Source organism: Lissotriton vulgaris, chromosome 1_1 (assembly GCF_964263255.1).
Source record: "Lissotriton vulgaris chromosome 1_1, aLisVul1.2, whole genome shotgun sequence".
Classification (NCBI taxonomy): domain Eukaryota; kingdom Metazoa; phylum Chordata; class Amphibia; order Caudata; family Salamandridae; genus Lissotriton; species Lissotriton vulgaris.
This window is the reverse complement of record NC_141685.1, coordinates 233554670-233578905: the sequence shown is the minus strand read 5'-3', so window position 1 is coordinate 233578905 and position 24236 is coordinate 233554670. Positions and strand designations below refer to the sequence as shown.

General features: G+C 41.9%; 4 non-coding genes across 4 annotated transcripts; all 4 read left to right on the top strand.

The window, feature by feature from the left end:
• The first annotated feature begins 13135 nt into the window (after window positions 1–13135).
• Window positions 13136–13208, top strand: TRNAK-CUU (transfer RNA lysine (anticodon CUU)). The gene has a single exon. It is a non-coding gene; the product is annotated as a tRNA-Lys (tRNA).
• A 1198-nt stretch (window positions 13209–14406) lies between these two features.
• TRNAR-CCU (transfer RNA arginine (anticodon CCU)) lies at window positions 14407–14479 on the top strand. The gene has a single exon. It is a non-coding gene; the product is annotated as a tRNA-Arg (tRNA).
• Window positions 14480–15234: 755 nt separating this feature from the next.
• On the top strand, window positions 15235–15307 carry TRNAK-CUU (transfer RNA lysine (anticodon CUU)). Its single transcript has one exon. It is a non-coding gene; the product is annotated as a tRNA-Lys (tRNA).
• An 8535-nt stretch (window positions 15308–23842) lies between these two features.
• On the top strand, window positions 23843–23915 carry TRNAK-CUU (transfer RNA lysine (anticodon CUU)). The gene has a single exon. It is a non-coding gene; the product is annotated as a tRNA-Lys (tRNA).
• The last annotated feature ends 321 nt before the right edge of the window (window positions 23916–24236 follow it).

Here is a 24236-nt window from a genome sequence, read left to right as displayed (position 1 = left end):
CATGAGACTCTTAATCTCAGGGTTGTGGGTTCGAGCCCCACGTTGGGCGAAAATGAGTAATTTTTGCTGGACTCTCATAATCTGGTGATTATTCTTGCATTAGACGTGCAATAACTATCAAAAATGGTATCTCCCTTGGTTTCTCGTTGGTGGGAAATTTAACTTCAAGACTAGCTAGGGTATGAGTCTAGATGAACACACCGCAATATCACTCATATTCGAGTAGTAAACAGGCCAACCTGAACTGTAAAACATCCCATAAGTGGAGGTAAGGCATGTTAGGAGTGAAGTGAACACTGTTATGGGCAATTGGACTTCAAATAAAGTGTGGAACGCAGTAAGGTTACTTTTTTCATGTTATGCAGATTAAACACACAGGGGAATTAGCTCAAATAGTAAAGCGCTTGCTTAGCATGCGAGAGGTAGCGGGATCGATGCTTGCATTCCCCATTATAAAATTTGCATACATTTTATTTTTAACTTGTCATTGCCAAGGTCATTGCAGAGTAAGAACAGAAAAATCACAGATGGCTTTCAAATATGGTCTCATTATAACAACTAAAGTGGTTTAATCAAAAGGGTTCAGGTATTCTTTAGCATGTGAGAGGAATTTGAATTCTTATGCAATCTCAAAATGAAGTTCTCACAACTTCCGTTTTCATTTTCTCTTATTTTTTTTGACACTCTGTCCTCTGAAGGATGTATAAATCTGGCTTTCAATGCAAAACAAGAGTAGAGGAATATCCAGGATTTGATTTTCTTCACAAAAAGGGATTGGTCTGCATACTTTCTTAAGGAGGGATCCCGGCTAGCTCAGTCGGTAGAGCATGAGACTCTTAATCTCAGGGTTGTGGGTTCGAGCCCCACGTTGGGCAAAAACGAGTAATTTTTGCCTGAATATTGCATTGACTCTCATAATATGGAGATTAATCTTGCATTAGACCTGCAATAACTCCCAAAAATTGTCCAGGAATGGATTTCCTTCATAAAAAATGATTAGTCTGCATACCATCTTGAAGTGGGAGCCCGGCTAGCTCAGTCGGTAGAGCATGAGACTCTTAATGAGGAAATATAAATTCTATGGTCAAGTTGTGTTCCCTAGCGCGTACCCCACCGTCTCCATGTACTAGCTTAAAGTGCATGTAACTTCCCTCCTGTGCCAGCTATGAAGATGCAAATACATTTGCGTCCAACGTTAACATGTCCTCTTTCAGACCCACCCTGAATGGGTTAAATAGTCCGTTCCTAAGTATGCTATGCCAACGTCTTTTTGTAGTGTACCTTACACGTTTTTCAGCTCTGGCAAAGTAGGCCCTGTGATTTCTGCCATCGAGCCATTTTTCTGGCTTCTGACTCCGAAAACCTCAGCCCAGGCTGCCTCTGTACCCGTGAACTCTGACTTACTTCCAGCGCGGCCCACCGCGCTCAGCTCAGCCTGCTGCCTGCCAAGACTGACTATAACCTTCGAGTTATCTGTTCCGCTCCTCGAAAATACATTCCTGCCTACTAGTTTCAGTAAACATCCCCCTCATCTGCAGAGCAAAGGGCCAACCTGTCTCCGTGCAAGTAATTCATAGCCTCTGTTACCATGCTCCCGTGGAAGGCCCCATGCCCCATACTTCTCATGCAGACACCCAGGCGCTTATACACGCACTCACAGTCAGTATAGAATAGCTTCTGCCCCAGAGACCTTTCCCGTCCAGATAATATGGTTCCCAAACATCAGATATCAGATATGATAGAAGTACAAGTTGATCTGACATGCCAGACTTCTGTCTCTTTCCGTCAGTGTAAATGTCAAGCCCCCTGCACCCTCCAGTTTCACGTCAATCACACGTCATGCAGCTGCGCGCGCACCCAAGCTTCCGATTTCTGCTGACATTGCAACTTTCCTGTTTAGTGACACCTACTTGGTGACGTTTCTAGCACACACCTCTAATTCACGCCTAGTCCACGCCTTCTGATTACGTACTAGTAACACGTGGATACTGTTATCTTGTCTTCTCTCAGCTGTTACGCCTACTGTACTGTTTTCTATGACTTGAATTAAGTATATAAGCTATGTACTGTCAATAAAATGTGGCGCGCTCTATCCCTTCTTCCACCCCTGTGGTGGGAAGAACATGATATACTGGTCCTGACCATTCCTTTTGAGGAATAAAACCCCTAAGAACTCTAAAACCACGGACTCTGTTTTTTTCTTTCCGATTTGAGTTTATTGATTAAGTACTTACCTGCATAGAAATTAAGACGGTAAATTATATATTTACATCATTTTGGCGCCCGAATAGGGACCCCTCCCCCACCTCACGCGCCGGTTGGTGCGTTGCAAGCTCTGTCCCCTGCCATCAGTTAGAAGGAAACTACGCGTTTCCTGCATCTCCCTCTGGCCCACGGAGGTGACGAAGACTGCGATCAGTACCCAGACGAGGCGGTGAGGAGTGCGGAGGATCCCGACCAGAGCCTAGCCGAAAGAAGCAAGGTCCGAGGTGTCAAGAGGCTCACCAGTTTTCCGAAGTTTTCCGAAGTTTTCCGAAATTTTCCGAAGTTTTCCGAAGTCGAGCCGAGTCCAGTCCAGTCGAGTTTTCCGAGGCCTTCAGTTTCCGTGCTTCCCGGTGAGTACCATTGCTGGGACGTATCTAGACGGGTTTGGGTACACAAGTCTGGTCTGCACTGTTTTTAGACAGTGTATCTGTACTGTTTAGCAGTACATCCGTTATATAGGGTAGTGATATATGTCTTAAATGTCCTTTCATGTGATTAATGTCGTGGTATGAGTGTGACTGTTTTTAATGTGCATTATTGTGTTCTTGTATAACTAATTGTATTCAGTATTAAGTAGTTAGGGTTGAGCATTCAGTATTAAGTAAACAAGATGCCGTTTTTCAACAAGTTAAAGCAGATAGGAACTAGGAAAGGGATACTAGAGGAAGCAATTCCTATCCCCCCTAGGGACACTCCAGGAAACTTCATGTACCACAAGCATGGCTTAGATGCCATATTATATCTAGATTTATGGGCCGACTATACTAAACATCTAGACGAAAGACACAGATGGCCTGTTACTGGAACATGGGATGCCGAGTGCATCATGAAGGTAGAAGAAGCATTATGGAAAAAGAAAGCCAGACAATCTCAGAAAGACGCCATAGAGTTTTGGCGTAAGGAATCACATAAGCGTGCTGAAAAAGCACTACGTAGAGAAGACAGACGTAAAGAATCAGACAAGGCCCAAGAAAACGAGTTAGTTACCGAGGGGATCCGAGTAAAAACAGAACAAGTAGACCGCGCACGAAATAACCTCGTAAACGGTATGTATCTCGCGGCCGAAGGTTCGCCTGAGGCCATTTCAGAAATACCGAAAAATCTGCCGCCACCATTAGTTCCAACTAAAGTAATGCATAAGACCACTAAAGACATATTCCTGAATTCCTACCTAGAGGATGTAGTACCCGCTTACACCAATCTGCCTGTCCGCGCCCTGCCTAACGACAGGGACGGGGTTGGTAACCCGCCCCAAGATCATATTCCGCCAGTACCACAACAGAACACTGCTGTTCCACCACCTCCACCACTTCCCGTACCTAAAGTCGATCTACCGAAACCACTTCTACCTGATCCTGCTAAAAGAAAAATTCAAGTTCAGGTACAGACTCCACAGAGAGATAATGCCCAAGCTTCCGCCTCAGGAGGTGCGACCGGGGGTCTACACACCCCGCCATTGACACGCAGGTTACAGCTCAAGGACTTGCGAAGTCCTTTTACGTTCAAGTCTCCTAGCCTTGATATATTCAAGGAAAACCTTTCAGTTTGCAGATATGATCCCGTACCCGGTAAAGACGATATAATGATGATGGCATCACTACGGTTAAGATCTGCTACTGATTTCCTGCTGTGCTATGCAGGAATGAAGGAACGCCTAGATAGAATATATGAGTTTATTCAGACAGGGAAAGACCCTGACAGTATTCAGGATGCCATGGACCGTCAGAAAGTTGACGTTCAAGCACAGATACTACGTTTTTTCAGAAATTGCCTAATAAGAGAACGAGACAGGCCTGGGACAGATCAGAGCGAGTTAGATGCACTAAACAAGTGGGGTCAAAATATATCTGAAGGAAAACACGATAAAGGCACTTGCATAGCCAGTATGTACAAGAAAATTAGAAAAACAGTGATAGAAATACACCAAAAAGAGAAAGAAAAGGCTTCCGAGGAGGAGGAAGAAGAAATTGAAGAACCAGAAAAGACTACAGATACTATAGCGTATGTAGGTAAGGGAACTTACCTTAGGAAAGGTATCCGTCCAGAAAGCAAGAGAGTTTTTCTCTCTGCCTTAACCAACCCGAATTCTTCTGAACACCAGTTCCAGGAAACTGATAAAAGACTCCGAGAGAGAGTGGGGTACCACGTACTCTATTCTATGGATGAACAAGAACTAGCCCGGTCAGCCATATTATGGTCTGAAAATCCCGACATATATAATGATGACACGGTAGCACAGACATTTCTGAACCTTTCCCCAGACGAGCAGAAATTAGCAGGTGTATACATGATTCAGCACCTCCTCACGAAATACAGAAACCAACATTCTGATCCAGGCCCCTTACCCGAAATACTAGAAGCACTACTCATGGATAGATGGAGAGGTCTAAGTACCAAGTTAATACAAATAATTCTAGAACAACGACACAGATATAATACCTTTGTAAGCACTGAATATGTTCCCGCTCCGCCCCCAGAAAGGAAAACATATCACATGCAATGCCTGAGTGGCATTGAAAGTCAGAACCCCTTACGAGAAGTACACCCAGTTATGGGTGAGGATAATATCTTGAAACGTGTATATGTACACACACCACTGACCAAGTTAGAACTGTTAGAAATGAAGAAATTAGTACCCTGCCATGATAAAGACCCTGCAGGTTTTCACAGAGAACTTAAAGACATGTTACTGATGGGGGATTACACATACGAAGATATCATGAAAATGTTAAAGGTACTGCTGCCCACGGGCATTTACGAGAAATTAAAGGAAAAGGAATGGGAGGTGGGAGACAAAAAGATTGCATGGGCAGAAATAGAAGATGAAGAGAACAAACGTGTCCCAGGGGTAGGCCTTGGGGACAAAACTAAAGCATTACCAGGTTTGATAGTACAGGTTCTGCCAAGGTTACTGACAACTAGAAAAGAAGACTGGGATGCAATCTCAGCATGTAAACAGAAACCCGACGAAGATACTAGTGACTTTTATTCAAGATTCGAGAAATGTTTTATTATTAATAGTGGTCTTAAACCAAGTAGCGAGTCGTACCCGCATCTTTTTGTATCCAAGTTAGTTGAGAATTCTCTGTTAGCAGTCAAGAATCGTGTATACAAGGTTGAGAGTACATGGCAAGCAAATACGCCATCCCAGATGTTACAAATGTTGCAATACCATCAGAATAGAATTAGAGAAGAACAAGAACAGGAACAGAAACGTATGAAAGACACGAAAATGAAAATGTTAGTAGCCCAGTCGGTACATACCGACGGAAACAGAAAGGGTACGAATCAGACCAATCATTCTGCAGCTCCCGTTAAAGGGACATGCAACTATTGTAAGCAGCCAGGTCACTACGTACATGAATGTCCAGTTCTGAAACATAACATAGCAACAGGTAAAACTAAAGAGAGACCGCATCCACCAAGACAAGATCAAGTCCAGCAACAGACTTCACAGAATGTACAGCCCATGCAGAACACACAGCCTACGCATACTTCATCTCATACAGCACAGACAGTAGCGGTACCACAGCCCACCGCTTCGACTCAACAAGTTTCCCAACAGATGTACCAGTATGCCCAATCTGCTTATCCAGAGTATCAACGATACACATGAAACAGCCTAGAGAGGGAATTTGGCTTGCCTCTTATTGAAATTCCTGTAGATCAAGAAGGTCCTTATGTACACAGTCAAGTATTGGGAAAAGATAGAAAGTTTTTAATTGACACAGGGGCAAGCCGCACCACGATCAGTCATAATGAAGTCCCAGGGGCACCCCTCTCAGGCTCACAGAATGTTTCCCTTGGTTTTTCAGGACAGCCCATTGTAAATGAAGTATCTGAACCAGTCCCCCTGGCTGTGGGTCCATTATCGCGAGTTACAGACTTGCTACTTACGAAATCATGCCCAGAAAATCTGTTAGGAATTAAAACATTGAAGGCTTTAGGAGCCATAATCTGCTGCTCCCCGGAGGGGGTTAGACTCTTTCTGCGGGATTTCAAGGGTCATTATGTCGTACGAGAATTCGATGTCAGATTGAAAAATGTACCAGATCACTTGTGGGCAACAGGCCCAACTGATGTAGGTTGTATGCATATCACACCATACCGTGTTACGCTCAAGACAGGTGTTGTTCTACCACGAATCAGACAATACAAGTTACCACCCGATGCTGTAGTGGCTTTACTGAAAATCATTGATCGTAGAGACCGACTCCAATATCTGTAATTCACCGATCATTCCAATTCTTAAACGTACTGATCCCAATGCACCGCCAGTATATCGGCTGGTGATTGATCTAAGAGAGCTGAATAAATGTATTATACCACAGTACCCTGTGGTCCCCGATATCTCTTCCTTATTGACTGCTATTGATTCAGAAGCAACGTTCTTTACTGTAATTGATCTCAAGAACGCCTTCTTTAGTGTACCTATCGATCCAGAGAGCCAATATCTCTTCGGATTCAGTTTAAATGGACGAAGTTTCAAATTTTCCCGCGCACCTCAAGGATTCACAGAAAGCCCCAGCATCTATAGTCAAGCACTGAAAAGACAACTAGATTGTATTCAAATGCCAGTTAACACTGCTTTACTGCAATACGTCGATGATCTGCTGATCACCGCACGAAGTGAGCCCGAATGTGAACAAGCATCACTGACAGTCTTACATTTTCTGGCCGACAAGGGACACAAGGTGTCTCCTTCGAAGCTGCAATTCTGTGTTCAGCAAGTTGCGTACTTGGGTCACTTGCTGTCCAAAGTGGGGAGACAGCTCACTCCCGATCGCATTCAGTTAATTGTAAATATGCCACGACCCCAGACACAAAAGGAAGTGCGGGCCTTCATAGGCCTCACCTCGTACTGCAGACAATGGATTCCTCAATATGCATTTCTAGCTAAACCACTCATCCAGTTAACGACACAGGAGGCAGCGACTTCGACTGTCCTCCCTTGGACTCAGGAACATACACAAGCCTTTGAGGAACTAAAGAAAGCATTATGTCAAGCACCAGTTTTAGCGACACCATGTTACAGCAAACCGTTTACACTTTTTGTTACAGAACGTGAGGGTACGGCATTGTCTGTCCTCACTCAAGATCAAGCAGGTTCACATAAGCCTTGCGCTTATTTTTCAAGTACATTGGATTCAGTAGTCCGGGCACTCCCTGCGTGCTTAAAGTCTGTAGCAGCAACAGCATTAGCAATCAGACAGAGTGATTCAATTGTTCTAGGACATCAGTTAACAGTACAAGTTCCACATTCTGTAGAGGTTCTGTTAAACCGAACCCAGACTCAACACTTGACTATAGCACGACTGACAGGTTACGAATTAACGCTATTCCAGCCACACATAGAAATCAGACGCTGCAGCATTCTGAACCCCGCAACACTGTTACCTACAATTATGACAGATCCAGCCCCGCATGATTGTATAGAAATCATTAATGCAGTAACAAAGCCCCGACGAGACTTAACAGATGTTCCATTGACAAATCCAGACCTGACACTTTATGTGGATGGTTCATGTATGCGAACAAGTACAGGAGAATTAGTGGCCGCATATGCAGTGACCACTGAAACTGAAGTAAAAGAAACACATCGTATTGACACACTGTCTGCTCAAGCGGCAGAGCTTATTGCTCTGACCCGAGCCTGTATTCTAGCCAAGAACAGAAATGTTAATATATATACTGATTCCCGTTATGCGTTCGGAGTTGTACACGACTTCGGCATGTTATGGCAAGAACGAGGTTTTCTGACCTCTCATGGTGCCAAGATCCAACATGGTCCCCTCATTCAAGCACTGTTAGAAGCAATACATCTGCCTTCAGGCATATCCGTCATGAAGTGTAAAGCACATACTAAAGTTACCGATTCTGTTTCCCAGGGTAACGACCTGGCAGACCAGACAGCAAAACATACAGCACTGACTCACACTCAGACAACGGATGTGACAAAGACAATAGGACCGACAAATTGCATGACAGTCAGGGATCCCACACTAGATGTAATCGATATTCAGGCACATGCTACTCCAGATGAAATAAAGAAATGGACTGAACTAGGAGGGATCCAGACAGATCAAGGTTGGATGACGAAGGGAAAATCTACATGGTTTCTCCCTGATTCTATGGTTCAAGTCATGGTTAATACAGCACATAGTCCAGCACACCTAGGAGAAAAAGCGATGTTAGACAGTTTACAAAATCTTTGGAGCAATAAACACTTACGAGCAGCAGCAAAACAGAAAGTGCGTACTTGCATGATCTGTTGTCAGTTCAATCCAGGTAAAAGCGTCCCTGTAGAGCAAGGTGGATTTCATCTTCCCGATCACCCTTTTGAAGTCCTCCAGATGGATTATATCCAGATGGACCGTTGTCGAGGATTCAAATATGTCCTCGTAATTGTTTGTGCACTGTCCCGTTGGACCGAAGCATACCCAGTCCCAGATTACACTGCTCCGACCACTGCCAGGCAGTTGGTTCGTGAATTCTTCCCACGGTACGGCTTGCCTCGTGTCGTGTACTCAGATAACGGTCAGCCATTCTCATCCGAATTAATGAAGCAGGTTTCCCTATTGCTAGGATACCAGTGGAGATTCCATTGTGTCCGACATCCCGAAGCCGCAGGCCTTGTAGAAAGGCATAACCAGACATTAAAGACACGCCTTGCTAAAATATGTCAAGAGAAAGGGGTCGACTGGATAGTTGCCCTACCAGTGGCACTGTTCTATATGAGGATGGTTGCCCACTCGAGATCAGGACTATCCCCGTACGAAGTGGTCTTTGGTAGACCACCGAATATGTGGGGGACGCCCATTCCGAAGAAAATTACTGATGTTGATTGTAATATGTTGACAGATTACCTTGCCTCCTTGATGTCTGCACTCCAATCATGTCGTTCACAGGTTGCAGCAGCCTTCCCTGACAACACTGATGTAAAGCCACATGATGTCCGTCCAGGTGATCTGATCCTCATAAGGAACTTCGACCGGAAAAGTCCGTTGGAGCCCCGCTGGAAATCGCCGAAGACCGTTCTACTTACTACAAGGACAGCGGTGAAGGTTGAGGGCAGGAAGGGGTGGGTCCACATGAGCCATGTTAAACTGTGTAATGAACTGAAATCCGATCCAGGCTCATCCACCCCTTCCAAAGACTGTATCGAGCCCAGTGACTTTAAAACTTCCGAACGAGAGAAAACTCCCCAAGAGGAGTACAGACTTAAGCTCCGATCTAGCAAGTCAGACAGTTTAATTGTTTAAGTCCTCCCCTAGGTGAATCGGTTAAATAGTTTCTGACATGTATCCCCTAGATCGAGATAGTGAGAGAGAGAGAGAATTCAAGAAACGTACATACTGCAAATCACTGCATAGTCACTGTATAGTGACATTGTTAATAATGTTTTTTCTAAGTCTTCTGATAATAGTTGCCAGTATACTTCTCCCTGTCTATTACCCTATTTTCAAGCATGAACAATCTGCTTACAATGTCTCTGCTGAACACACTTTTAGTGAGTTACCTCCACATGAACTTTCTTACAGACTTGCGCTGCGCAACAACACATTCATTAGTATGCTACATCATTCCCATCAGACTAATAATGCTACAAACTGCTGGATATGTGGCAGACTCCCTCCCTACCAGAATTACAAGGGAGCTCTGCCCCTCTTTCCGTACCCGTTCACTCACAATGGCTCCTGTGGTGCATGGTTTAAAATAATTAATTCCTTAGATCCTGATATTGTTGTTTTCGATGGGGGCTGGGTTTGGGGAAACTTGAACTTGGTCCTGCTCGATGTCTGTTCCCCGGATAAGGAGGGACTCCCCATTAGAATAGGAACTGATCTCGAAAATGAAGTATATGGATTAGGTAATTACACAATTAGCCTTATGATTCTCACTGTTGAATCCGACGCCGCACCAGTTCTGCCCGCTATGTCAGTATTACCCGTCACTGGTGAATTATGTGTTCGGAAGAAAGGTTCAGTACACTTAGGTCATAGTAAATGTACTACTGTGGTCGAATTCAGTGATCATGGTAAATCGTCCTTTAAAGCTATCAGTCATTCCTATTTTGTTTGTGGTCATACCGCATACATACGCCTACCTCCCGACTGGGATGGTACCTGTTACATTGCATTCCTTCTGCCACCTGTTTTTCTAGCTCCTCCTGATTATCACAGAAATACAAACATAGTTAAGAATAGACTCAGAAGAGATATCTCACTTGTCGCCTATACTGAAACGGCATGGGAGCAATACACCGATTTTAATAAAGGATTCTTTTTCTTTTTAGGCCCTGTCCAAAATAGTAAACTAATACGCAGATTAACTAGAACACTTGAAGCAGTAGTGAATGAAACTGCCTCCACCTTAGGTAACTTAACCGAAGAGCAGTCCGCCATGCGGGTTGTTGTCCTTCAGAATCGTCTTGTTATTGACGTCATCTTGGCAGATAGAGGTGGAGCCTGTAAGGTCATCGGGTCAAGCTGCTGTGTTTTCATTCCACAAAACGCACCATCTGTATATCAAGCTATTACACGTCTCCATAAAATTGCAAATCAGATACATCAGAATCCAGGCACCTGGACTTGGTCCGGTTGGTTCTGGACAACGTTAACCGCTTGGGGATGGAAGATCCTATCCTTCCTAGGCATTGGCCTAGTCCTAGTATTCAGTTGCTGCCTGTGCTTACAGTGTGGGCCAGCGATTTGTGGACTGTGTGCCACTTCATGTATTGAACATTCCAGTTTCCTTTCAAGACGTAAAAGAAAGAAAGAAGAGCAAATGATGTTACAAGAACAAACTGATCGATTCATGAGGATCGATATATCATGAAGGGTCCGTAGGGAACAAGGAGGGAATGAGGAAATATAAATTCTATGGTCAAGTTGTGTTCCCTAGCGCGTACCCCACCGTCTCCATGTACTAGCTTAAAGTGCATGTAACTTCCCTCCTGTGCCAGCTATGAAGATGCAAATACATTTGCGTCCAACGTTAACATGTCCTCTTTCAGACCCACCCTGAATGGGTTAAATAGTCCGTTCCTAAGTATGCTATGCCAACGTCTTTTTGTAGTGTACCTTACACGTTTTTCAGCTCTGGCAAAGTAGGCCCTGAATTTCTGCCATCGAGCCATTTTTCTGGCTTCTGACTCCGAAAACCTCAGCCCAGGCTGCCTCTGTACCCGTGAACTCTGACTTACTTCCAGCGCGGCCCACCGCGCTCAGCTCAGCCTGCTGCCTGCCAAGACTGACTATAACCTTCGAGTTATCTGTTCCGCTCCTCGAAAATACATTCCTGCCTACTAGTTTCAGTAAACATCCCCCTCATCTGCAGAGCAAAGAGCCAACCTGTCTCCGTGCAAGTAATTCATAGCCTCTGTTACCATGCTCCCGTGGAAGGCCCCATGCCCCATACTTCTCATGCAGACACCCAGGCGCTTATACACGCACTCACAGTCAGTATAGAATAGCTTCTGCCCCAGAGACCTTTCCCGTCCAGATAATATGGTTCCCAAACATCAGATATCAGATATGATAGAAGTACAAGTTGATCTGACATGCCAGACTTCTGTCTCTTTCCGTCAGTGTAAATGTCAAGCCCCCTGCACCCTCCAGTTTCACGTCAATCACACGTCATGCAGCTGCGCGCGCACCCAAGCTTCCGATTTCTGCTGACATTGCAACTTTCCTGTTTAGTGACACCTACTTGGTGACGTTTCTAGCACACACCTCAAATTCACGCCTAGTCCACGCCTTCTGATTACGTACTAGTAACACGTGGATACTGTTATCTTGTCTTCTCTCAGCTGTTACGCCTACTGTACTGTTTTCTATGACTTGAATTAAGTATATAAGCTATGTACTGTCAATAAAATGTGGCGCGCTCTATCCCTTCTTCCACCCCTGTGGTGGGAAGAACATGATATACTGGTCCTGACCATTCCTTTTGAGGAATAAAACCCCTAAGAACTCTAACACCACGGACTCTGTTTTTTTCTTTCCGATTTGAGTTTATTGATTAAGTACTTACCTGCATAGAAATTAAGACGGTAAATTATATATTTACATCATTAATCTCAGGGTCGTGGGTTCGAGCTCCACGTTGGGCGAAAATTAGTAATATTTGCTGGACTCTCATAATCTGGTGATTATTCTTGCATTAGACATGCAATAACTATCAAAAATGGTATCTCCCTTGGTTTCTCATTGGTGGGAAATTTAACTTCAAGATTAGGTAGGGTATGAGTCTAGATGAACACACCACAATATCACTCATATTCAAGTAGTAAACAGGCCAACCTGAACTGTAAAACATCCCATAAGTGGAGGTAAGGCATAAGTTAGGAGTGAACTGAACACTGTTATGGGCAATTGGACTTCAAATAAAGTGTGGAAGGCAGTGAGGTAACTTGTTTCATGTTATGCAGATTAAACACACAGGTGAATTAGCTCAAATGGTAGGGCGCTCGCTTAGCATGCCAGAGGTAGCGGGATCGATGCCCGCATTCTCCATTATAAAATTTGCATACATTTTATTTTTAACTTGTCATTGCCCATGGTCATTGCAGAGTAAGAACAGAAAAATCACAGATGGCTTTCAAATATGGTCTCATTATAACAACTAAAGTGGTTTAATCAAAAGGGTTCAGGTATTCTTTAGCATGTGAGAGGAATTTGAATTCTTATGCAATCTCAAAATGAAGTTCTCACAACTTCCATTTTCATTTTCTCTTATTTTTTTTGACACTCTGTCCTCTGAAGGATGTATAAATCTGGCTTTCCTTGCAAAACAAGAGTAGAGGAATATCCAGGATTTGATTTTTTTCACAAAAAGGGATTGGTCTGCATACTGTCTTAAGGAGGGAGCCCGGCTAGCTCAGTCGGTAGAGCATGAGACTCTTAATCTCAGGGTCGTGGGTTCGAGCCCCACGTTGGGCGAAAACGAGAAATTTTTGCCTGAATATTGCATTGACTCTCATAATATGGAAATTAATCTTGAATTAGACCTGCAATAACTCCCAAAAATTGTCCAGGAATGGATTTCCTTCATAAAAATGATTAGTCTGCATACCATCTTGAAGTGGGAGCCCGGCTAGCTCAGTCGGTAGAGCATGAGACTCTTAATCTCAGGGTTGTGGGTTCGAGCCCCACGTTGGGCGAAAATGAGTAATTTTTGCTGGACTCTCATAATCTGGTGATTATTCTTGCATTAGACGTGCAATAACTATCAAAAATGGTATCTCCCTTGGTTTCTCATTGGTGGGAAATTTAACTTCAAGATTAGCTAGGGTATGAGTCTAGATGAACACACCGCAATATCACTCATATTCAAGTAGTTAACAGGCCAACCTGAACTGTAAAACATCCCATAAGTGGAGGTAAGGCATAAGTTAGGAGTGAACTGAACACTATTATGGGCAATTGGACTTCAAATAAAGTGTGGAACGCAGTAAGGTTACTTTTTTCATGTTATGCAGATTAAACACACAGGGGAATTAGCTCAAATAGTAAAGCGCTTGCTTAGCATGCGAGAGGTAGCGGGATCGATGCTTGCATTCCCCATTATAAAATTTGCATACATTTTATTTTTAACTTGTCATTGCCAAGGTCATTGCAGAGTAAGAACAGAAAAATCACAGATGGCTTTCAAATATGGTCTCATTATAACAACTAAAGTGGTTTAATCAAAAGGGTTCAGGTATTCTTTAGCATGTGAGAGGAATTTGAATTCTTATGCAATCTCAAAATGAAGTTCTCACAACTTCCGTTTTCATTTTCTCTTATTTTTTTTGACACTCTGTCCTCTGAAGGATGTATAAATCTGGCTTTCCATGCAAAACAAGAGTAGAGGAATATCCAGGATTTGATTTTCTTCACAAAAAGGGATTGGTCTGCATACTTTCTTAAGGAGGGATCCCGGCTAGCTCAGTCGGTAGAGCATGAGACTCTTAATCTCAGGGTTGTGGGTTCGAGCCCCACGTTGGGCGAAAACGAGTAATTTTTGCCTGAATATTGCATTGACTCTCATAATATGGAGATTAATCTTGCATTAGACCTGCAATAACTCCCAAAAATTGTCCAGGAATGGATTTCCTTCATAAAAAATGATTAGTCTGCATACCATCTTGAAGTGGGAGCCCGGCTAGCTCAGTCGGTAGAGCATGAGACTCCTAATCTCAGGGTTGTGGGTTCGAGCCCCACGTTGGGCGGAAAAGAGTAATTTTTGCTGGACTCTCATAATCTGGTGATTATTCTTGCATTAGACGTGCAATAACTATCAAAAATGGTATCTCCCTTGGTTTCTCATTGGTGGGAAATTTAACTTCAAGACTAGCTAGGGTATGAGTCTAGATGAACACACCGCAATATCACTCATATTCGAGTAGTAAACAGGCCAACCTGAACTGTAAAACATCCCATAAGTGGAGGTAAGGCATAAGTTAGGAGTGAACTGAACACTGTTATGGGCAATTGGACTTCAAATAAAGTGTGGAACGCAGTAAGGTTACTTTTTTCATGTTATGCAGATTAAACACACAGGGGAATTAGCTCAAATAGTAAAGCGCTTGCTTAGCATGCGAGAGTTAGCGGGATCGATGCTTGCATTCCCCATTATAAAATTTGCATACATTTTATTTTTAACTTGTCATTGCCAAGGTCATTGCAGAGTAAGAACAGAAAAATCACAGATGGCTTTCAAATATGGTCTCATTATAACAACTAAAGTGGTTTAATCAAAAGGGTTCAGGTATTCTTTAGCATGTGAGAGGAATTTGAATTCTTATGCAATCTCAAAATGAAGTTCTCACAACTTCCATTTTTATTTTCTCTTATTTTTTTTGATACTCTGTCCTCTGAAGGATGTATAAATCTGGCTTTCCCTGCAAAACAAGAGTAGAGGAATATCCAGGATTTGATTTTCTTCACAAAAAGGGATTGGTCTGCATACTGTCTTAAGGAGGGAGCCCGGCTAGCTCAGTCGGTAGAGCATGAGACTCTTAATCTCAGGGTCGTGGGTTCGAGCCCCACGTTGGGCGAAAACGAGTAATTTTTGCCTGAATATTGCATTGACTCTCATAATATGGAGATTAATCTTGCATTAGACCTGCAATAACTCCCAAAAATTGTCCAGGAATGGATTTCCTTCATAAAAAATGATTAGTCTGCATACCATCTTGAAGTGGGAGCCCGGCTAGCTCAGTCGGTAGAGCATGAGACTCTTAATCTCAGGGTTGTGGGTTCGAGCCCCACGTTGGTCGAAAATGAGTAATTTTTGCTGGACTCTCATAATCTGGTGATTATTCTTGCATTAGACATGCAATAACTATCAAAAATGGTATCTCCCTTGGTTTCTCATTGGTGGGAAATTTAACTTCAAGATTAGCTAGGGTATGAGTCTAGATGAACACACCGCAATATCACTCATATTCGAGTAGTAAACAGGCCAACCTGAACTGTAAAACATCCCATAAGTGGAGGTAAGGCATAAGTTAGGAGTGAACTGAACACTGTTATGGGCAATTGGACTTCAAATAAAGTGTGGAACGCAGTAAGGTTACTTTTTTCATGTTATGCAGATTAAACACACAGGGGAACTAGCTCAAATAGTAAAGCGCTCGCTTAGCATGCTAGAGGTAGCGGGATCGATGCTTGCATTCTCCATTATAAAATTTGCATACATTTTATTTTTAACTTGTCATTGCCAAGGTCATTGCAGAGTAAGAACAGAAAAATCACAGATGGCTTTCAAATATGGTCTCATTATAACAACTAAAGTGATTTAATCAAAAGGGTTCAGGTATTCTTTAGCATGTGAGAGGAATTTGAATTCTTATGCAATCTCAAAATGAAGTTCTCACAACTTCCATTTTCATTTTCTCTTATTTTTTTGACACTCTGTCCTCTGAAGGATGTATAAATCTGGCTTTCCATGCAAAACAAGAGTAGAGGAATATCCAGGATTAGATTTTCTTCACAAAAAGGGATTGGTCTGCATACTTTCTTAAGGAGGGATCCCGGCTAGCTCAGTCGGTAGAGCATGAGACTCTTAATCTCAGGGTTGTGGGTTTGAGCCCCACGTTGGGCGAAAATGAGTAATTTTTGCTGGATTATTGCATTGACTCTCATAATCTGGTGAATATTCTTGCATTAGACATGCAATAACTATCAGAAATGGTATCTCCCTTGGTTTCTCATTGGTGGGAAATTTAACTTCAAGATTAGCTGGGGTATGAGTCTAGATGAACACACCGCAATATTACTCATATTCGAGTAGTAAACAGGCCAACCTGAACTGTAAAACATCCCATAAGTGGAGGTAAGGCATAAGTTAGGAGTGAACTGAACACTGTTATGGGCAATTGGACTTCAAATAAAGTGTGGAAGGCAGTGAGGTTACTTTTTTCATGTTATGCAGATTAAACACACAGGGGAATTAGCTCAAATGGTAGAGCGCTCGCTTAGCATGCGAGAGGTAGCGGGATCGATGCTTGCATTCCCCATTATAAAATTTGCATACATTTTATTTTTAACTTGTCATTGCCAAGGTCATTGCAGAGTAAGAACAGAAAAATCACAGATGGCTTTCAAATATGGTCTCATTATAACAACTAAAGTGGTTTAATCAAAAGGGTTCAGGTATTCTTTAGCATGTGAGAGGAATTTGAATTCTTATGCAATCTCAAAATGAAGTTCTCACAACTTCCGTTTTCATTTTCTCTTATTTTTTTGACACTCTGTCCTCTGAAGGATGTATAAATCTGGCTTTCCATGCAAAACAAGAGTAGAGGAATATCCAGGATTTGATTTTTTTTCACAAAAAGGGATTGGTCTGCATACTGTCTTAAGGAGGGAGCCCGGCTAGCTCAGTCGGTAGAGCATGAGACTCTTAATCTCAGGGTCGTGGGTTTGAGCCCCACGGTGGGTGAAAACGAGTAATTTTTGCCTGAATATTGCATTGACTCTCATAATATGGAGATTAATCTTGCATTAGACCTGCAATAACTCCCCAAAATTGTCCAGGAATGGATTTCCTTCATAAAAAATGATTAGTCTGCATACCATCTTGAAGTGGGAGCCCGGCTAGCTCAGTCGGTAGAGCATGAGACTCTTAATCTCAGGGTTGTGGGTTCGAGCCCCACGTTGGTCGAAAATGAGTAATTTTTGCTGGACTCTCATAATCTGGTGATTATTCTTGCATTAGACGTGCAATAACTATCAAAAATGGTATCTCCCTTGGTTTCTCATTGGTGGGAAATTTAACTTCAAGACTAGCTAGGGTATGAGTCTAGATGAACACACCGCAATATCACTCATATTCGAGTAGTAAACAGGCCAACCTGAACTGTAAAACATCCCATAAGTGGAGGTAAGGCATAAGTTAGGAGTGAACTGAACACTGTTATGGGCAATTGGACTTCAAATAAAGTGTGGAACGCAGTAAGGTTACTTTTTTCATGTTATGCAGATTAAACACACAGGGGAATTAGCTCAAATAGTAAAGTGCTTGCTTAGCATGCGAGAGTTAGCGGGATCGATGCTTGCATTCCCCATTATAAAATTTGCATACATTTTATTTTTAACTTGTCATTGCCAAGGTCATTGCAGAGTAAGAACAGAAAAATCACAGATGGCTTTCAAATATGGTCTCATTATAACAACTAAAGTGGTTTAATCAAAAGGGTTCAGGTATTCTTTAGCATGTGAGAGGAATTTGAATTCTTATGCAATCTCAAAATGAAGTTCTCACAACTTCCATTTTTATTTTCTCTTATTTTTTTTGACACTCTGTCCTCCGAAGGATGTATAAATCTGGCTTTCCTTGCAAAACAAGAGTAGAGGAATATCCAGGATTTGATTTTCTTCACAAAAAGGGATTGGTCTGCATACTGTCTTAAGGAGGGAGCCCGGCTAGCTCAGTCGGTAGAGCATGAAACTCTTAATCTCAGGGTCGTGGGTTCGAGCCCCACGTTGGGCGAAAACGAGTAATTTTTGCCTGAATATTGCATTGACTCTCATAATATGGAGATTAATCTTGCATTAGACCTGCAATAACTCCCAAAAATTGTCCAGGAATGGATTTCCTTCATAAAAAATGATTAGTCTGCATACCATCTTGAAGTGGGAGCCCGGCTAGCTCAGTCGGTAGAGCATGAGACTCTTAATCTCAGGGTTGTGGGTTCGAGCCCCATGTTGGTCGAAAATGAGTAATTTTTGCTGGACTCTCATAATCTGGTGATTATTCTTGCATTAGACATGCAATAACTATCAAAAATGGTATCTCCCTTGGTTTCTCATTGGTGGGAAATTTAACTTCAAGATTAGCTAGGGTATGAGTCTAGATGAACACACCGCAATATCACTCATATTCGAGTAGTAAACAGGCCAACCTGAACTGTAAAACATCCCATAAGTGGAGGTAAGGCATAAGTTAGGAGTGAACTGAACACTGTTATGGGCAATTGGACTTCAAATAAAGTGTGGAACGCAGTAAGGTTACTTTTTTCATGTTATGCAGATTAAACACACAGGGGAACTAGCTCAAATAGTAAAGCGCTCGCTTAGCATGCTAGAGGTAGCGGGATCGATGCTTGCATTCTCCATTATAAAATTTGCATACATTTTATTTTTAACTTGTCATTGCCAAGGTCATTGCAGAGTAAGAACAGAAAAATCACAGATGGCTTTCAAATATGGTCTCATTATAACAACTAAAGTGGTTTAATCAAAAGGGTTCAGGTATTCTTTAGCATGTGAGAGGAATTTGAATTCTTATGCAATCTCAAAATGAAGTTCTCACAACTTCCATTTTCATTTTCTCTTATTTTTTTTGACACTCTGTCCTCTGAAGTATGTATAAATCTGGCTTTCCATGCAAAACAAGAGTAGAGGAATATCCAGGATTAGATTTTCTTCACAAAAAGGGATTGGTCTGCATACTTTCTTAAGGAGGGATCCCGGCTAGCTCAGTCGGTAGAGCATGAGACTCTTAATCTCAGGGTTGTGGGTTTGAGCCCCACGTTGGGCGAAAATGAGTAATTTTTGCTGGATTATTGCATTGACTCTCATAATCTGGTGAATATTCTTGCATTAGACATGCAATAACTATCAGAAATGGTATCTCCCTTGGTTTCTCATTGGTGGGAAATTTAACTTCAAGATTAGCTGGGGTATGAGTCTAGATGAACACACCGCAATATTACTCATATTCGAGTAGTAAACAGGCCAACCTGAACTGTAAAACATCCCATAAGTGGAGGTAAGGCATAAGTTAGGAGTGAACTGAACACTGTTATGGGCAATTGGACTTCAAATAAAGTGTGGAAGGCAGTGAGGTTACTTTTTTCATGTTATGCAGATTAAACACACAGGGGAATTAGCTCAAATGGTAGAGCGCTCGCTTAGCATGCGAGAGGTAGCGGGATCGATGCTTGCATTCCCCATTATAAAATTTGCATACATTTTATTTTTAACTTGTCATTGCCAAGGTCATTGCAGAGTAAGAACAGAAAAATCACAGATGGCTTTCAAATATGGTCTCATTATAACAACTAAAGTGGTTTAATCAAAAGGGTTCAGGTATTCTTTAGCATGTGAGAGGAATTTGAATTCTTATGCAATCTCAAAATGAAGTTCTCACAACTTCCGTTTTCATTTTCTCTTATTTTTTTGACACTCTGTCCTCTGAAGGATGTATAAATCTGGCTTTCCATGCAAAACAAGAGTAGAGGAATATCCAGGATTTGATTTTTTTTCACAAAAAGGGATTGGTCTGCATACTGTCTTAAGGAGGGAGCCCGGCTAGCTCAGTCGGTAGAGCATGAGACTCTTAATCTCAGGGTCGTGGGTTTGAGCCCCACGGTGGGTGAAAACGAGTAATTTTTGCCTGAATATTGCATTGACTCTCATAATATGGAGATTAATCTTGCATTAGACCTGCAATAACTCCCAAAAATTGTCCAGGAATGGATTTCCTTCATAAAAAATGATTAGTCTGCATACCATCTTGAAGTGGGAGCCCGGCTAGCTCAGTCGGTAGAGCATGAGACTCTTAATCTCAGGGTTGTGGGTTCGAGCCCCACGTTGGTCGAAAATGAGTAATTTTTGCTGGACTCTCATAATCTGGTGATTATTCTTGCATTAGACATGCAATAACTATCAAAAATGGTATCTCCCTTGGTTTCTCATTGGTGGGAAATTTAACTTCAAGATTAGCTAGGGTATGAGTCTAGATGAACACACCGCAATATCACTCATATTCGAGTAGTAAACAGGCCAACCTGAACTGTAAAACATCCCATAAGTGGAGGTAAGGCATAAGTTAGGAGTGAACTGAACACTGTTATGGGCAATTGGACTTCAAATAAAGTGTGGAACGCAGTAAGGTTACTTTTTTCATGTTATGCAGATTAAACACACAGGGGAACTAGCTCAAATAGTAAAGCGCTCGCTTAGCATGCTAGAGGTAGCGGGATCGATGCTTGCATTCTCCATTATAAAATTTGCATACATTTTATTTTTAACTTGTCATTGCCAAGGTCATTGCAGAGTAAGAACAGAAAAATCACAGATGGCTTTCAAATATGGTCTCATTATAACAACTAAAGTGGTTTAATCAAAAGGGTTCAGGTATTCTTTAGCATGTGAGAGGAATTTGAATTCTTATGCAATCTCAAAATGAAGTTCTCACAACTTCCATTTTCATTTTCTCTTATTTTTTTTGACACTCTGTCCTCTGAAGGATGTATAAATCTGGCTTTCCATGCAAAACAAGAGTAGAGGAATATCCAGGATTAGATTTTCTTCACAAAAAGGGATTGGTCTGCATACTTTCTTAAGGAGGGATCCCGGCTAGCTCAGTCGGTAGAGCATGAGACTCTTAATCTCAGGGTTGTGGGTTTGAGCCCCACGTTGGGCGAAAATGAGTAATTTTTGCTGGATTATTGCATTGACTCTCATAATCTGGTGAATATTCTTGCATTAGACATGCAATAACTATCAGAAATGGTATCTCCCTTGGTTTCTCATTGGTGGGAAATTTAACTTCAAGATTAGCTGGGGTATGAGTCTAGATGAACACACCGCAATATTACTCATATTCGAGTAGTAAACAGGCCAACCTGAACTGTAAAACATCCCATAAGTGGAGGTAAGGCATAAGTTAGGAGTGAACTGAACACTTTTATGGGCAATTGGACTTCAAATAAAGTGTGGAAGGCAGTGAGGTTACTTTTTTCATGTTATGCAGATTAAACACACAGGGGAATTAGCTCAAATGGTAGAGCGCTCGCTTAGCATGCGAGAGGTAGCGGGATCGATGCTTGCATTCCCCATTATAAAATTTGCATACATTTTATTTTTAACTTGTCATTGCCAAGGTCATTGCAGAGTAAGAACAGAAAAATCACAGATGGCTTTCAAATATGGTCTCATTATAACAACTAAAGTGGTTTAATCAAAAGGGTTCAGGTATTCTTTAGCATGTGAGAGGAATTTGAATTCTTATGCAATCTCAAAATGAAGTTCTCACAACTTCCGTTTTCATTTTCTCTTATTTTTTTGACACTCTGTCCTCTGAAGGATGTATAAATCTGGCTTTCCATGCAAAACAAGAGTAGAGGAATATCCAGGATTTGATTTTTTTTCACAAAAAGGGATTGGTCTGCATACTGTCTTAAGGAGGGAGCCCGGCTAGCTCAGTCGGTAGAGCATGAGACTCTTAATCTCAGGGTCGTGGGTTTGAGCCCCACGGTGGGTGAAAACGAGTAATTTTTGCCTGAATATTGCATTGACTCTCATAATATGGAGATTAATCTTGCATTAGACCTGCAATAACTCCCAAAAATTGTCCAGGAATGGATTTCCTTCATAAAAAATTATTAGTCTGCATACCATCTTGAAGTGGGAGCCCGGCTAGCTCAGTCGGTAGAGCATGAGACTCTTAATCTCAGGGTTGTGGGTTCGAGCCCCACGTTGGTCGAAAATGAGTAATTTTTGCTGGACTCTCATAATCTGGTGATTATTCTTGCATTAGACATGCAATAACTATCAAAAAGGGTATCTCCCTTGGTTTCTCATTGGTGGGAAATTTAACTTCAAGATTAGCTAGGGTATGAGTCTAGATGAACACACCGCAATATCACTCATATTCGAGTAGTAAACAGGCCAACCTGAACTGTAAAACATCCCATAAGTGGAGGTAAGGCATAAGTTAGGAGTGAACTGAACACTGTTATGGGCAATTGGACTTCAAATAAAGTGTGGAACGCAGTAAGGTTACTTTTTTCATGTTATGCAGATTAAACAAACAGGGGAACTAGCTCAAATAGTAAAGCGCTCGCTTAGCATGCTAGAGGTAGCGGGATCGATGCTTGCATTCTCCATTATAAAATTTGCATACATTTTATTTTTAACTTGTCATTGCCAAGGTCATTGCAGAGTAAGAACAGAAAAATCACAGATGGCTTTCAAATATGGTCTCATTATAACAACTAAAGTGGTTTAATCAAAAGGGTTCAGGTATTCTTTAGCATGTGAGAGGAATTTGAATTCTTATGCAATCTCAAAATGAAGTTCTCACAACTTCCATTTTCATTTTCTCTTATTTTTTTTGACACTCTGTCCTCTGAAGGATGTATAAATCTGGCTTTCCATGCAAAACAAGAGTAGAGGAATATCCAGGATTAGATTTTCTTCACAAAAAGGGATTGGTCTGCATACTTTCTTAAGGAGGGATCCCGGCTAGCTCAGTCGGTAGAGCATGAGACTCTTAATCTCAGGGTTGTGGGTTTGAGCCCCACGTTGGGCGAAAATGAGTAATTTTTGCTGGATTATTGCATTGACTCTCATAATCTGGTGAATATTCTTGCATTAGACATGCAATAACTATCAGAAATGGTATCTCCCTTGGTTTCTCATTGGTGGGAAATTTAACTTCAAGATTAGCTGGGGTATGAGTCTAGATGAACACACCGCAATATTACTCATATTCGAGTAGTAAACAGGCCAACCTGAACTGTAAAACATCCCATAAGTGGAGGTAAGGCATAAGTTAGGAGTGAACTGAACACTGTTATGGGCAATTGGACTTCAAATAAAGTGTGGAAGGCAGTGAGGTTACTTTTTTCATGTTATGCAGATTAAACACACAGGGGAATTAGCTCAAATGGTAGAGCGCTCGCTTAGCATGCGAGAGGTAGCGGGATCGATGCTTGCATTCCCCATTATAAAATTTGCATACATTTTATTTTTAACTTGTCATTGCCAAGGTCATTGCAGAGTAAGAACAGAAAAATCACAGATGGCTTTCAAATATGGTCTCATTATAACAACTAAAGTGGTTTAATCAAAAGGGTTCAGGTATTCTTTAGCATGTGAGAGGAATTTGAATTCTTATGCAATCTCAAAATGAAGTTCTCACAACTTCCGTTTTCATTTTCTCTTATTTTTTTGACACTCTGTCCTCTGAAGGATGTATAAATCTGGCTTTCCATGCAAAACAAGAGTAGAGGAATATCCAGGATTTGATTTTCTTCACAAAAAGGGATTGGTCTGCATACTGTCTTAAGGAGGGAGCCCGGCTAGCTCAGTCGGTAGAGCATGAGACTCTTAATCTCAGGGTCGTGGGTTCGAGCCCCACGTTGGGCGAAAACGAGTAATTTTTGCCTGAATATTGCATTGACTCTCATAATATGGAGATTAATCTTGCATTAGACCTGCAATAACTCCCAAAAATTGTCCAGGAATGGATTTCCGTCAATAAAAAATGATTAGTCTGCATACCATCTTGAAGTGGGAGCCCGGCTAGCTCAGTCGGTAGAGCATGAGACTCTTAATCTCAGGGTTGTGGGTTCGAGCCCCACGTTAGGCGAAAATGAGTAATTTTTGCTGGACTCTCATAATCTGGTGATTATTCTTGCATTAGACGTGCAATAACTATCAAAAATGGTATCTCCCTTGGTTTCTCAT